General features: G+C 45.6%; 1 protein-coding gene across 9 annotated transcripts in view; it reads left to right on the forward strand.

Annotated features, from left to right (window-relative positions):
* The window catches only part of CLIP4 (CAP-Gly domain containing linker protein family member 4), a 176,222-nt gene that overhangs the window by 21,084 nt on the left and 139,111 nt on the right, over positions 1-16,027 (forward strand). For 3 of the 9 annotated variants that reach the window (XM_063918918.1, XM_063918919.1, XM_063918928.1), the window contains exons 2-4: positions 8,796-8,900; positions 9,845-9,951; positions 11,851-11,924. The exons of 2 other annotated variants lie outside the window; for them this stretch is intronic. The gene's annotated coding sequence lies outside the window, so the exon portion shown is untranslated. The remainder of the gene's footprint in view (positions 1-8,795; positions 8,901-9,844; positions 9,952-11,850; positions 11,925-16,027) is intronic. 4 more of the 9 variants (XM_063918922.1, XM_063918920.1, XM_063918923.1 and 1 more) reach the window with 2 other exon arrangements.

The raw sequence follows: 16,027 nt of genomic DNA on the forward strand, positions 1-16,027 counted from the left end.
CGATAGTGGATACGTCAGTCTCCAGGCTCTCACGTAAAATAGTACTACTTGTTTCTGGTGCAGCTGATCGTAAGATTGAGACTACACTCAAATCTTTGTATACAGCTGCAGGGGTGGCCCAGAGACCCACTATAGCATGTGGGTGGATTACTCGAGCCATTGCTAAATGGTCTGGTAATTTGATCGAGGGGTTAGACACCTTACCTCAAGAGGAAATTGTTTTACTCCTGAAATACATACAAGACTTTGCATTCTTTTATGGTGGAAGCCATTAAGGAGATAGGTTTGCTTAATGCACGCACCACAGCTATGGCAGTGTCGGCACGCAGGGGATTATGGCTACGTCAGCGAACTGCTGATGCGGACTCCAAGAAAGGTGTGGAGGGCCTGCCTTTCACAGTTGAGGCCTTATTTGGCAACGAACTCGACAAGTAAATCCACCTATCTACCTTCTGCAGCTCCGCCAGCTAGGAAGGCCTACTCAGGACCTAATTTACAGTCCTTTCGGACTGCAAAGTTAAGGGGCAAGGCCAGAGGTTCTTCTACCGCTGCCAGAGGTGCTAGAGGCAAACCAGCGACTGCTGGTTCACAGGAACAGAGCTCAGGCTCTGCCTCCTCAAAACCTTCCACATGACGGTGGACCGTGATGCCTTGGAGACAGGCAGGTGGGAGCCCGGCTAAAATTCTTCAGTCACACCTGGACAAGAACTTGCCAGGATCTATGGGTCATAGACCTTATATCCCAGGGCTACAGGCTGGAGTTCCAGGATCTCCCACCTCACAGATTCTTCGAATCAGGCTTACCAGTTTCTCAAGAAGCAAGAATAACCTTACAAGAAGCCATTCAAAAACTGTTAGACTCGGGTCATTGTTCCAGTTCCACCTCATCTACAAAACAAGGGATACTATTCCAACTTGTTTGTAGTTCCGAAACCGGAAGGTTTGGTAAGACCGATTCTGAATGTCAAATCATTGAACCCATACTTAGGAGTGTTCAAGTTTAAGATGGAGTCTCTGAGAGCAGTGATCTCAGGTCTGGAAGAGGGGGAATTCCTAGTGTCTCTGGATATCAAGGATGTGTACCTTCACATTCCGATCTGGCTGCCTCATCAGGCTTATCTATGGTTTACACTGCAGGACTGCCACTACCAGTTTCAGGCCCTGCCATTTGGTCTCTCCACAGCACCGAGGGTGTTCACCAAAGTGATGGCAGAGATGATGATGCTACTCCGCAAACAGGGAGTGAACGTCATTCCTTACCTGGATGATCTTCTGATAAAGGCTGCGTCCAGGGAGGAGTTGTTGGGGAACATTGGTCTCACAACCAGATTACTCCTGGATCATGGGTGGATTCTGAACCTGCCAAAATCTCACCTAGAACCAACGCAGAGGCTTCATTTCCTGGGAATGATACTGGACACAGAGTCTCAGAGAGTGTTCCTTCCCTTGGAAAAGGCAATGGTAATCCAGTCGACGGTTCGGACTGTCTTGAAGCCGACCCGAATCTCAGTACATCTATGCATCCGCCTTCTGGGGAAAATGGTGGCTTCTTACGAAGCAATTCAGTACGGAAGGTTTCATGCGAGGCCCTTCCAGCTGGATCTATTGGACAAATGGTCCGGATCGCATCTTCACATGCATCAGAGGATTCGTCTGTTGCCAAAAGCCAGGACCTCCCTCCTGTGGTGGCTACAAACTTCTCACCTAGTGAAGGGTCGACGGTTCGGGATTCAGCATAGGATTCTTGTAACCACAGACCCAAGCCTCAGAGGTTGAGGTGCAGTCACCCAGGGGGTGCTGTTTCAGGGAAGATGGTCAAGTCAGGAAGTCGTCCTTCCAATAAATATCCTGGAGCTCGGGGCTTTCTACGGTGCCCTTCTGCAGGCCTCATCTCTTCTTCAGAATCAGGCCATTCAAGTTCAGTCGGACAATGTGACGGCGGTGACGTACATGGACCGACGGGGCGGAGCGAAAGGCAGAGCCGCAATCTCAGATGTGTAAAGAATTCTCTTCTGGGCGAAAAACACGCCGTGGCATTGTCGGCGATCTTCAGATTTTCTCAGCGGACACGACCTGCACCCGGGGGAATGGGGCCTCCACCGAGAGGTGTTCCAGTGGCTGACACATCGGTGGGATTATCCACAAATCGACATGATGGCCTCTCGACTCAACAAGAAGCTCAAGCGGTATTGTTCCAGGTCGAAGGACCCACAGGCTGTAGCGGTCGACACCCTGACAACTCTGTGGGTCTACCAGCTGGTGTACTTGTTTCTTCCAATTCCTCCGATCCCAAGAGTTCTCAAAAGAATAAAAAGGGAAAGAGTTCAAGCAATTCTGATCGCTCTGGACTGGCCGCGAAGGGCCTGGTATGCGGATCTTCTCGAGATGCTAATCGAAGATCCGTGGCCTCTGCCTCTTCGAAAGGATCTTCTGCAATAGGGCCCGTTCGTTTATCAAGAGTTACCACGGCTACGTTTGACGGCATGGAAGTTGAATGGCTGATTCTTGCCAGGAGAGGGATTCCTGACAAGGTCATCCCGACTATGATCCAAACCAGGAAAGGGGTAACGTCTAAACATTACCACCGTATATGGAAGAAATATGTCTCTTGGTATGAGAGCAGACAATATTCTACGGTGGAATTTTATCTGGGACGTTTCCTGCTTTTTCTGCAGTCGGGAGTTGATGTGGCCCTACGCCTAGGCTCCATAAAAGTTCAGATTTCAGCCTTGTCTATTTTCTTTCAGAAACAATTGGCTTCTCTCCCTGTGATTCAGACGTTCTTGAAGGGTGTTCTTCATATCCATCCTCCCTTTGTGCCTCCCACGGCACCTTGGGATCTCAATTTGGTTCTACAATTTCTCCAATCGGACTGGTTTGAACCGTTACAGGAGGTAGACGTAAAGTATCTTACGTGGAAGACCGTCACGCTGTTGGCCTTGGCTTCGGCAAGGCGCGTATCAGAGCTGGGGGTGTTGTCTCACAAGAGCCCCTACTTGATTTTCCATGAGGACAGAGCTGAACTCAGGGCTCGTCAGCAATTCCTTCCTAAGGTGGTGTCTGTATTTCACATCAACCAGCCAATTGTGGTTCTGGTTGTTACTGACACCTCTGCTACTTCAAAGTCCTTGGACATTGTAAGGGCTTTGAAGATATATGTAAAGCGAACTGCTCGTCACCGGAAATCGGACTCGCTGTTCGTACTATATGATGCCAACAAGATTGCGTGTCCTGCTTCAAAGCAGTCAATTGCACGATGGATCAGGCTCACTATCCAGCATGCTTATTCCACGGCAGGTTTGCCGGTTCAAAAATCTGTACAGGCCCACTCTACTAAGTCGTGGGTTCCTCTTGGGCGGCTGCCCGGGGTGTCTCTGCCGAGCAACTACTTGGTCGGATTCAAACATGTTTGCCAAGTTTTACAAGTTCGATACCTTGGCCTCTGAGGACCTTCAATTTGGTCAATCATTTCTGCAGGAACCTCAGCGCTCTCCCACCCGGTTTGGGAGCTTTGGTACTTCCCCATGCTACTAAATGGATTCCCAGTATCTCCTAGGATGTAAGAGAAAATAGGATTTTAATTACCTACCGGTAAATCCTTTTCTCGTAGTCTGTAGAGGATACTGGGCGTCCGCCCGGTGCTTCGTTCTTCCTGCACGGTTGCTTGTTTAACTGTTGTTTGGTTCAGCTGTTGCTGTTCCTGTTTGCAAGTTTGGTTAGCATGGCTTTCCTCTTGTTCAGGTTGTGCTGGTTCGAAATCTCACAACTTGTCTATTTCCTTCTCACAAAGTATGTCCGTCTCCTCGGGCACAGTTTCCTAGACTGAGTCTGGTAGGAGGGGCATAGAGGGAGGAGCCAGCACACATAATCAAACTTCTATAGTGCCCATGGCTCCAAGTGGAACCGTCTATACCCCATGGTACTAAATGGATTCCCAGTATACCCTACGGACTACGAGAAAAGGATTTACCGGTAGGTAATTAAAATCCTATTTTTTCAGATGACTGGGCAAATTCCAGTACGTTGGACAATCTGGATCAGTGGCGCCAAGATTGGGGGAGAGTGCTGGTGGAGCGATTGCAGTGATCTTGCTGCAATCCCCATCCTTGGATCGTTCTGCCCCTGGCAGAGGGCACGCCATTCTGAATAGTACTGTGTGTGTGTGTATGTATGTATGTGTGTGTGTGTGTGTGTGTGTGTGTGTGTGTGTGTGTATATATATATAAATATATATATATATATATATATATATATATATATATATATATATATATATATATATACACATTTTTTTTCTTAAGGGGGTGTGGTCACCTCTGATGAGGCCACACACCCTACTTTACCCGGACCTGACTTTGGTCTCTACGGCTCTGATATCGATTTGCTAGTTCCAACCCAAACATGATCAGAATAGGCAGCTCTGGAATTCTTAGCATGTTGTATTTTGCTCGATCACCCGAGAAATCGGTGATCTTTGAAGTCCGCTGATTGACATCAGGGAACCGGGGAGTCATCTGATTGATGTACGTGCTACATTACTTTTTTGCGTTGCTTCCAAATCAGAATCAGCCCCTACAGTATATACTGTATGCTGCCCATTGTATATATAGTTAATCAACATCTAGAGGTATGAGGGTGCGATTTTTTTTTTTTTTTTCAGGTGTCAAATTGCACGTTTGTAACTCGCGTTTTTTTACTAAAAATCGCAAATGTAATAGGGTGAGATTTCTAGACTTAAAATGGAATTTGCATGCGATTGTTGGTGATTTTTAGTAAAAGAAACATGCAGTTTTTAGGTCATGTTTTTTATTACTTAGGGGGTAATTCAGACCTGATCGCACGCTAGCTTTTTTTGCAGGGCTGCGATTAGGTCAGAACTGCGCATGCATATGCACCGCAATGCGCAGGCGCGTCGCACAGGTACAAAGCGGATCGTTGCTGTGCGATGGGTTTTACGAAGAATCCATTCGCACAGCTGGTCGCAAGGTGATTGACAGGAAGAGGGCGTTTGTGGGTGGCAACTGACCGTTATCAGGGAGTGGTTGGGGAAACGCAGGTGTTCACAAGCGTTTGCAGGGCGGGTGTCTGATGTCAATTCCGGGACCGGACAGGCTGAAGTGATCGCAGTGGCTGAGTAAGTTCTGGGCAACTCAGAAACTGCACAAAGTTTTTGTGTATCGCTCGGCTACACATGCGTTTGCACACTTGCACAGCTAAAATACACTCCCCTGTAGGTGGCGACTATCTGATCGCAGGACTGCAAAAAACTGCTAGCGAGTGATAAGGTCTGAATGACCCCCTTAGTCAGAAGCATGCACAGATCAGTGAGATCTGTGCATGTGTCTGTGTGTAAGTGTTAAGAAAGTTTTAAAAGTGAGAAAAAAAAAAAAAACACGTGCAGGTCCCCCCTCCTAAGCATAACCAGCCTCGGACTCTTTGAGCCAGTCATGGTTGCAAAAATACAGGGGGGGGGGGGGGGGGGGGGGGGGGGAGAATGAGTAGGGGTTCCCCGTATTTAAGCAACCGGCACCGGGCTCGTGGACCGGTTCTGGTTCCAAAAATACAGGGGACAAAAGAAGTAGGGGTCCCCTGTATCTTTTAAACCAGCTCCGGGCTCCACTAGCCAGGGAGCTGATGCCGCAGCCGGGGAACACTTTTATACAGGTCCCTGCGGCCGCAGCATCACACACCCCAACTAGTCATCCCTGGCTGGGGTTCCCTGTTGGAGTGGGGGCCCCTTAAATCAAGAGGTCTCCCCCTCAGGCACCCAAGGGCCAGGGATGAAGCCCGGGGCTGTCCAATCCATCCGTGGGCTATGGATGGAGGGCTGATAGCCGTGAAAGTGTTAAAATGAGTATTGTCTTTTGCTGTGGAACTACAAGTGCCAGCAAGTCTCCCCCCACATGCTCGTACTTGGAGAACCACAAGTACCAGCATGCAGGGAATTAAAGGGCCTGCTGGTACCTGTGGTTCCACAACAAAAGAAATACCCCAAAAAAGACAAAACACACACACCGTGATAGTACAAGTTTATTAGCACACACTTACACACTCACACATACTTACCTACATCCCATGCCGCCTTTCACGTCTCCTTGTCCAAGTAGAATCCATTAGGGTACCTGTTTAAAAATAAAATAAAAAAAATACTCACAAAAAATCCTGTGTAGTTCTGTCCTCTTCGATCCATGTAGGCATCCCAGGGGTTAAAATAAAAAAACGCAATCACCCGGACCAACGGACATGTAGAAGTGTATGTTTACACATACACTTCTACTACGCAAATGTGGACCCTCTACCGATAGTAATATCAATAGAGGGTCCCACCAGCCAATCAGGAGCCGCTGCCGCAGCATTTCCCCCCCGTATTTATGCAACCAGGTCCGGCTCAAAGAGCCCGGGGCTGGGTATACTTTTTTTTTGGGGGGGGGGGGGGGGGGGCAGACCAGCAAGTGGTTTGTTTTTTTCACTTTCATTACTGTTACAGACAAAAACATACACGGATCTCGCTGATCTGTGCACGCTTTTCCAAAAATAGTCAGTCTAAACCTGGTCTATTATTCTGGCGATTTTTGGTAAGGTTTTGTGTGCAGGTAAAGAAATCGCATCTTAAGACATTTGCGATTTTCATTGTTTTTAATGGGAAAACATCTGGATGCCATTTTTCACTTGCGATTTTTGGTACATTTGCAATTTTTCGGAAATCGTGCAAATTTGCTGTAAACGTTTTCCGAAATCGCACCCTATTACATTTAGCCCCAGCTGTGTTATTTCTTCAGCATTCCATAGGGGAAACAGGGGTAATGACTTGTATTTTAGTTACATCTACTTATGTTAAGTTTGTGAAACTGAGTAGCCCGTTGTTGTTATTCAATTGTTCTTGGCACCCTTTAATTATAGCGCTTATTGCGTCCAGTTAGACAGGGTTTAGCCATATAAAGCAGCAAAACCCGCACGACGGGGAAAAGTGCAGACTCGGGCCTGAAGTTCTGCGCCTACTGCCTGGCTGACGTCGCCAGCCTCCGTCTCCAATGCAATGAGCTATGTGCCGACTGCTTCTCAGCAGGCGTCAAATTAAATGGGTGCTGCCTGCAGCCCGACTCTTAAAGTTAGCGTCAGCTGTGCAACTTTTTACTGCGTCAAAGTGCTGGGCAGCAGGGTAATATAAAACCTGGGGAGAACGCTGCTTGTTCTGCTTTTTCCTTTCTCATATTTATTTTTCCAAATGGTTCTGCTTTTCCCCTCTTGTTTGGCTGGGTGTGATAGATCGCAGATACATTGCATGTGTTTATTTCAACTTTTCCTAAGCCATACAAGTTGTATCTGTATCTAAATTCTGTAATCGGATATTATGGGGCCCATTTATCAACGAGTAAAAAAACTTGTTGTGTATGATAAAGGGTGTTCCAGCTAATCAGCTCCAACTGTCATGTGTTCAACTCCTAACTGTCATGTGTTTGAAAAACGACAGTTGGAGCTGATTGGCTGGAGCACCATTTATCATATGCAATGAGTTTTATCACTGGTTGATAAATGAGCCCCTATACATGATTTTAGTTATAATCTTTCAGCTACTTTTACACCACAGCGTAATATCACAATTGTTTCTTGCTGATCAGAAGTGGGGGATGCGGCAAAGTTCTATTTTTCCTTTGTGTGAAACAACTATACCGGTGCTCCTAATTTTCCGGACCTGCAATGAATAGAACGCTTGGGTTGCAGCGTTACGCCGGGTTGTGCGCTGGATTGTACAAGGAGTAATTCTGCAGACATCTGGATGATGCTGTAATAGCTTATATCAGTGCTGTGATTAATTCTCCCCATCCTCCTTTTAGATTATCTCGTTTTACAATATGGCATCCCCTTATCGCCCCATCTGTTCTTCACATATAGTGATTGTCACAGTGCTGGAATATTACCCTGTGTCAAGAGCCGCGCCCCTCTGTTTAACATAATGCATAGTTCAGTGATAACATTGGAACATTAGGATGGTTGTTCTTTCATTTCCTACGTGTGTGTGTGTGTGTGTATGTATGTGTATGTGTGTGTGTGTGTGTGTGTGTATGTATATGTATATATATATATATATATATATATATATATATTTCTCTGACGTCCTAAGTGGATGCTGGGACTCCGTAAGGACCATGGGGATTAGCGGCTCCGCAGGAGACTGAAAGGATTTGCCCTTATATTCTTTAACCCTCGATGTGATGGCCTCTTAGACGTCTGGAGTATGAACTTTTAGCCACAAGGTACATGCACAACACAAGCAGTAAAAATTCACACTGTTTTATTATGAGGTTAACAAAAGTATATAAGGCAATGCATATGGGTGCAACTGACATGTCGTTACACTCCCATTGGCTCGTTAATAGTTACCAGGCAGAACAGAAAAGGCGGATGTCCATATATGGGTTTTCTACAAGTTTCTCAAACATTTAACAAAGTTTTTGTAACACAGTATATTTGGGTAGAAAGAACAAGTTTCATCTGGTATGGAACTGACCTTGGATGCCAGACCCACACAGGCCTGGTATCTGTATGAGAGACAAAGGCACCTAGCACAGGGCAGCACGCATCCATGCAAACACATAAGAGTTCATATAGCATGTTTTAACCCTTCACTAGGGAAATAGAAATATTCACTTTTACACTGTAACCACCACAAGGAAACTGATCATATAAAAAGTAATATGTACCAAGACAGAAGAGGTAACCCTTCAATCCCCTCTTAGAATCATGATTATTATATGACATGATTCTTGAGTGAGGCTCCTTTCTTGTTCCTCCAGTTCTTGAGATATTGGACATAATCGTCGGGTCCCTCACTATCAGAGGAGGTGACAGGACTGGTGGTTATATCATAATACATCAGGGCCTTATCAATGCCTTTGGAGGTAAGTTTCTTTCCACAGGGAATTACACAATAAACTATAATGCCTACAAGAATTAAAGTTACAAGTATGAATATGCTTATTTGCACAATACCCTGGTGGGAAGGTTTTTAGATTTCTCCCTGTGGTGGTGTTAGATGTATAACAGGTATAGTTTCCAGGATATATGGTTATGGTGCTTCCTGGGTTGGGATTTTTTGACAATATGGGATATTCCCTTTTCCACATTTCGCACTGACTGTCATTTGTTTTGGTGTCATTAAAAAGGCTGAAAAAAAAACAATTTTCCTGTTCTAGGGGTATATTAAGGGGCACTGTACCTAGGTGGGGCCTAGATTTGCCACAGACATAACAGTTGCTTTTATTGTGTTTGTTAGCACTATACTTCATCCATTCCAACCAAAAATTAATGTCAGAGAAACCAGTTTCAATAGCTAGGGTGTCTTCAAAGGTAGGGTTAGTAATAGCCACCATATCTTTAAAAGTGGCAGTATGGGGCTTTAAAGGTTTGTTTTGGGGAGCAATTTTAGGCTGGTATTTTGGGTTTTTATACATGTCCCACAAATAAAACCTTTGTCTTGCACTATAGTATCCTGCTTGCCACCCCACAGCTTCCCAGGAATTACAATTAGATCCATAATATCTAATGTCATAGTACCATTCGTCAGTAACACAAATATATACTGTCTCAGACATTCCTGATTTCCTTTTCTGCTGTATGAAATGTTTGTTGTCAGCAAGTTTAGGGAACATGAAATAATCAAGGATATATGTGGCTACGTGTGTGTTGGAGGAATTGTACCACAAGGTGGGGATCCATTTGTTTGTGTGATGTCGACTTCACATATTGTGAGGTGAATGAGGGCCAGTAGGGCTATCGAGATAGTCCCCAGGATAAAGATAGGGGACAGGTTCCTCATCTTCTTCTGTTCTTCTTTCTTCGCTAGGTGGGAGGTCAGGGCTGTCTGCCCCGGTTCGTACCTCACTGGAATCACTTGCTTCCCTCTCTAGGTCTGGTCTAGGAACCTTTTTTACTCGGGATGCATGGATCCAGGTAGGACTTTCCTCTGTCAGGACTGCTGTCCGGGTAACTGCTACGACCTCTGTCTCTGGACCATAGGTGAAGTCTCCTGGGCTCTTGTTCCTGGGGAGCACCTTCACCACGACTCTGTCTCTGACTTTAAAGGGGTGTGTAGGTTCCTGTGGATTCAAAAGGGTTTTTACAAACAACCTCATGTTCAATTTCATTCAGTTTTGTTATCAGGGACCTGACATACTCTTCTCTGATGAGTTCTAGATCTCCTTCCTGTATTACTAGTGGTTTCTTAGCCCAGGGTGTAGGAAAAGGGTCTACCCATTAGTATTTCAAAGGGTGAGTATCCTAGAGTTTTCTGTGGGGTATTCAAGATGCTGGTGTTTAGCTTTATTAGGGTTGTTCCTGAGGCAAGTGATGCATCTGCTAACATACTGGTCCACAAGTGATTTGGCATTAGTAACATAAAAATCATTGGTTAGTAGGAGGAGTGTTGTGGCTTCACCACGGTGACCAACACCACGGCACTGGGCAACGAGCAAAGGGGCACTGGACTGGGGCATACAGGGTTTCCCCTCTTTGCAGATTAATCCTGATTTAGGATTTTTTCTGCAGAATTGGGTAAGTTCAGTCGGAGAGATCAGCATTAGTCGCAGCAGCTTGAAGTTGAGTGAGCAGATGGACGTTGTCAAGGGAGGGACATGCTCTAATGAGTGCAATGAGTTCTGCAGCTTGCGCGGACTGATAAGGTATTGGTAGGGTTTCCAACACAGTATCAGGGAGGGTGACAATGGCATAGCCAGCCTGGTATGTATTGTCATTGGGCCCACTACAGGAGCCGTCAACAAAAACTATGTCTGCGCCTGGTATGGGAACGGGAGACATGTCAAGTCTGGGAGAAGTTTCAGCTTCAATGGAAGCAGCACAGTCATGTAGGTCGGGTGGTTCATCCTCAGGACCTTTCAAGCCTAAAAGGGCATTGAGAATGGGTGCAGGGCCAGAAGAACTAGCAGTGTACTTAATGGTAAGGGTAGGGTTACTCAAAAGGAGTACTTCATATCCACTAAGGCGTTGTGCTGACATGTGCTGTGTGTGTAAGCTTTTAAGTATTGCCAGGACATCATGTGTGGTGTGGAGTACTGTGATGTGGCCTAAAGTGAGGGTAGTGGCCATTTCTGCAACCATTGCACAGGCTGCCAAAGCCCTGAGGCAGGCAGGCATACCTTGCACAGACACTGGCATGACTTTGGAAAAAAATGCCACGGGGCGCAACTTCCCTCCATGAAACTGTGTGAGCACCCCCGCCATGGTTTTACAATTGTCCCTTGCATATAGATGGAAAGGTAGTACATAATTGGGGAGGCCAAGTGCCGGACTTTTTATCAACATACATTTTAAACTTTCATATGCAGTTAACATTTCTTGTGACCATTGTACAGTTTTAGGTTTGTCCTTCAGTGTGGCTTGTCTCAAAATGTTATCATAATAAGAGCAATCAGATATCCACTGTCTGCAGTAATTTACCATACCCAGGAAGGACAGTAGTTCCTTCTGGGTAGTTGGGGTGACCAGGCCCAATACAGACTGTATGCGTTGTGGACTGACTTTCCTCTCTCCCTGAGTGAGCACAAAACCTAAGTAATCAACATGCTTTTTACACCATTGCATTTTTATTTTGGACACCTTGTGTCCACATTCACAAAGCCAGTTTAGTAATGAAACACCATCCTCTCGGCAGGCCTCCTCAGTTTTACTACAGAGCAGCAGATCATCTGCATACTGTAGCAGGACTGAACCATGGTGAGGTTGCCAGGGCCTCAATGTGGCCTGGAGACAACAGGTGCGTCAATAATCTGCACCAGGTAAGTTGTTTACCCTCAAAAGAAAAGGCAAAAAGTAATTGTGTCTGTGAATCTACAGGTATGCTGAAAAAAAGGCATTCTTCAAATCAATTACAGAGAAGAACGCAGCATCTGCAGGGATTGCAGAAATGAGTGAGTATACATCTGGAACAATTGGTGCAATTGGGACAATTAGCTGATTGATCGCTCTGTGATCCTGTACAAATCTTATACTACCATCAGCTTTGGCAACAGGGTTCACAGGAGTACAGTATGGTGATACAATATGTCTGAGAATACCCTGTTGTAAGAATTGCTGTATCATGGGGCGGGGACCTTCTATCTTTTCTGGTGAGAGGGGATACTGCATAGGTCAGAACACAAAACACTGGTTGTTGCACCGCTGTCCACTAAAAAGGGAATTTTACTTCCATTTATAATAAGTGGCAGCAGAGGTGAATATTTTTACTATGACGGGAGAGTTGAATAAAGGCTGGGATACCCTCCTCCGGGCCCCGTCAGTGCGCGGGGTCTTTGGAATCTTCCCTGACTGCGGGGTTGGTTCTGTCTGTCAAAGCGTCTGGAGTTCTGATAGTTATGAGTGAGTGGGGAAGTGAGTAAGCTTTCTGAGTTAAGCAAAGGTAAGCCAGCGTCATCTGTCCAGCAGTCCTTAAACCTTTTCCAAAACGCAGTAACAGACTATGAAGGTTTCTGTTTACAAGCTACAGCGACAGGCAAAAAGCACAGGCTTTAAAGACTTCCTTCATATGTGTATAGCTGCGTCCTTTGCAAGCTTTGCGCAAATAAGATATACAGCCATCGAGGGTAATAGTGGGCTTGGGACAGTGTTTTACTATTATCTAAACTCTGGGTTATTGGTGCGTTAGGGATAGAGCTAGTGGACGCACCCTCCAGCAGTGAAGTTGGAGGCGATCCCATCTAGTGTGAAAGGGTTACTGCTGCCAAGAGATTTGTGTCTCTGAGCGCAGGATACATTGGAATGCAAGGGGGGGAGGCGAGAGGGATTTAAAAGATTTACAGTTCTCTGCAGTTTCGCTTCTGTGCTAAACTGACATTTTTTCTTAAATCTCCATATAGAAAGGGTAATTACTGCCTTCCCGTAGGAATGGGTCCTGTCCTGCTTTCTCTGTCCATCCCGCTAAATTATCCACCCATGGGTTAACTAAGTAATACTCTGAGGTAGAGTTGCGGGCGACATACATCTTGCATGTCTCACCAGGGAGGGGCGGGGAATATGCAGGTTTTTTTACTCTGACTAGAGCCCATTGTCAGACAGTAATATAAATCAACAGTACAACTTTAAAGGAAAATATCTAAAATTTACAACTCTACTATACATGCATCAGCTAACCAGTTAATTAGTCATTGACAATATCACAATATTATCTGTATAGTGAGAACATGAAATCTTTTGACGGTACGATACTTACCATTCGTACAAGATGTCAGAAAAATACAGCGTTTTAGACAGGAAGCAAGAAAAGTGTTTGAGTAAAGATATCTGGCAGACGAAAACTTACCAGCCGTCTGGACCAAATATAAGAACTTATCTCACTACAAACATACAAGAATATAGACGATCAAATCGAGGTATGATCTACGTTACGTATAGACCCCAGGTCTATTTTTTTTTTTTTTTTAAGTATCCCAGATACTAACGTCTTTGGAGAATTGCGCTTGGACGCCTGGTCCTTTCTCAGACGTATCTTTAAGTCCCAGACATTAAAGATTCTATGGTATCCCTGATACCTGTTTTATGCTTTTACATAAAACTTCGTAATATTAAGTCCCGGACTTAAATATTACCTTGTCACGTGTTCCCGGAACACTGACACGGATTCAGCTTCAGTGTATGACCGCAATCCTGTATGGCAAAGACAGACAATAAATTCTCTATCTTACCATTCAGGGACGATCACTGAATTCCGGACATAGCCCCCAGCTGAAAGGATTTGCCCTTATATTCTTTAACCCTCGATGTGATGGCCTCTTAGACGTCTGGAGTATGAACTTTTAGCCACAAGGTACATGCACAACACAAGCAGTAAAAATTCACACTGTTTTATTATGAGGTTAACAAAAGTATATAAGGCAATGCATATGGGTGCAACTGACATGTCGTTACACTCCCATTGGCTCGTTAATAGTTACCAGGCAGAACAGAAAAGGCGGATGTCCATATATGGGTTTTCTACAAGTTTCTCAAACATTTAACAAAGTTTTTGTAACACAGTATATTTGGGTAGAAAGAACAAGTTTCATCTGGTATGGAACTGACCTTGGATGCCAGACCCACACAGGCCTGGTATCTGTATGAGAGACAAAGGCACCTAGCACAGGGCAGCACGCATCCATGCAAACACATAAGAGTTCATATAGCATGTTTTAACCCTTCACTAGGGAAATAGAAATATTCACTTTTACACTGTAACCACCACAAGGAAACTGATCATATAAAAAGTAATATGTACCAAGACAGAAGAGGTAACCCTTCAGAGACTGGGCACAACTAAAGAAAGCTTTAGGACTACCTGGTGTGCACTGGCTCCTCCCACTAAGACCCTCCTCCAGACCTCAGTTAGATTCTTGTGGCCGGCTGAGCTGGATGCACACTAGGGGCTCTCCTGAGCTCCTAGAAAGAAAGTATATTTAGGTTTTTTATTTTACAGTGAGATCTGCTGGCAACAGACTCACGGCAGCGAGGGACTAAGGGGAGAAGAAGCGAACCTACCTAACAGGTGGTAGTTTGGGCTTCTTAGGCTACTGGACACCATTAGCTCCAGAGGGATCGACCGCCGTCCCCCTTACAGAGCCAGAAGCATGAAGAGTCCGGAAAATCGGCGGCAGAAGACTTCGGTCTTCACCAAGGTAGCGCACAGCACTGCAGCTGTGCGCCATTGCTCCTCATGTACACCTCACACTCCGGTCACTGATGGGTGCAGGGCGCTGGGGGGGGCGCCCTGAGGGCAATATATGACACCTTGGCTGGCAAATCTACATCATATATAGTCCTAGAGGCTATATAGATTTAAAATTACCCCTGCCAGTATTCCAGAAAAAGCGGGAGAAAGTCAGTTGAAAAAGGGGCGGGGCTTCTCCCTCAGCACACTGGCGCCATTTTCTCTTCACAGTGCAGCTGGAAGACAGCTCCCCAGGCTCTCCCCTGTAGTTTTCAGGCTCAAAGGGTTAAAAAGAGAGGGGGGGCACTAAATTTAGGCGCAATATATGTATACAAGCAGCTATTTGGGGAAAAAATCACTCAGTTATAGTGTTAATCCCTGCATTATATAGCGCTCTGGTGTGTGCTGGCATACTCTCTCTCTGTCTCCCCAAAGGACTTTGTGGGGTCCTGTCCTCAGTCAGAGCATTCCCTGTGTGTGTGCGGTGTGTCGGTACGGCTGTGTCGACATGTTGGATGAGGAAGGTTACGTGGAGGCGGAGCAGAGGCCGATAAATGGGATGTCGCCCCCTGTGGGGCCGACACCAGAGTGGATGGATAGGTGGAAGGTATTAACCGACAGTGTCAACTCCTTACATAAAAGGCTGGATGACGTAACAGCTGTGGGACAGCCGGCTTCTCAGCCCGCGCCTGCCCAGGTGTCTCAAAGGCCATCAGGGGCTCAAAAAACGCCCGTTACCTCAGATGGCAGACATAGATGTCGACACGGAGTCTGACTCCAGTGGCGACGAGGTTGAGACATATACACAATCCACTAGGAACATCCGTTACATGATCTCGGCAATGAAAAATGTGTTACGCATTTTCTGACATGAACCCAAGTACCACATAAAAGGGGTTTTATTTTTGGGGAGAAAAAGCAGCCAGTGTTTTGTTCCCCCATCAGATGAATGAATGAAGTGTGTAAAGAAGCGTGGTTTCCCCCGATAAGAAACTGGTAATTTCTAAAAAGTTACTGATGGCGTACCCTTTCCCGCCAGAGGATAGGTCACGTTGGGAGATATCCCTTAGGGTGGATAAGGCGCTCACACGTTTGTCAAAAGGTGGCACTGCCGTCTTAGGATACGGCCACCTTGAAGGAACCTGCTGATAAAAAGCAGGAGGCGATCCTGAAGTCTGTATTTACACACTCAGGTTATATACTGAGACCTGCAATTGCCTCAGCATAAATAGGGCTACTGCAGCGTGGTCTGATACCCTGTCAGATAATATTAATACGCTAAGACAGGGATAATATTTTGCTAACATTGAGCATATTTAAGACGTTGTCTTATAT

The sequence above is a fragment of the Pseudophryne corroboree genome, chromosome 4 (assembly GCF_028390025.1).
Source record: "Pseudophryne corroboree isolate aPseCor3 chromosome 4, aPseCor3.hap2, whole genome shotgun sequence".
NCBI classification, from domain to species: domain Eukaryota; kingdom Metazoa; phylum Chordata; class Amphibia; order Anura; family Myobatrachidae; genus Pseudophryne; species Pseudophryne corroboree.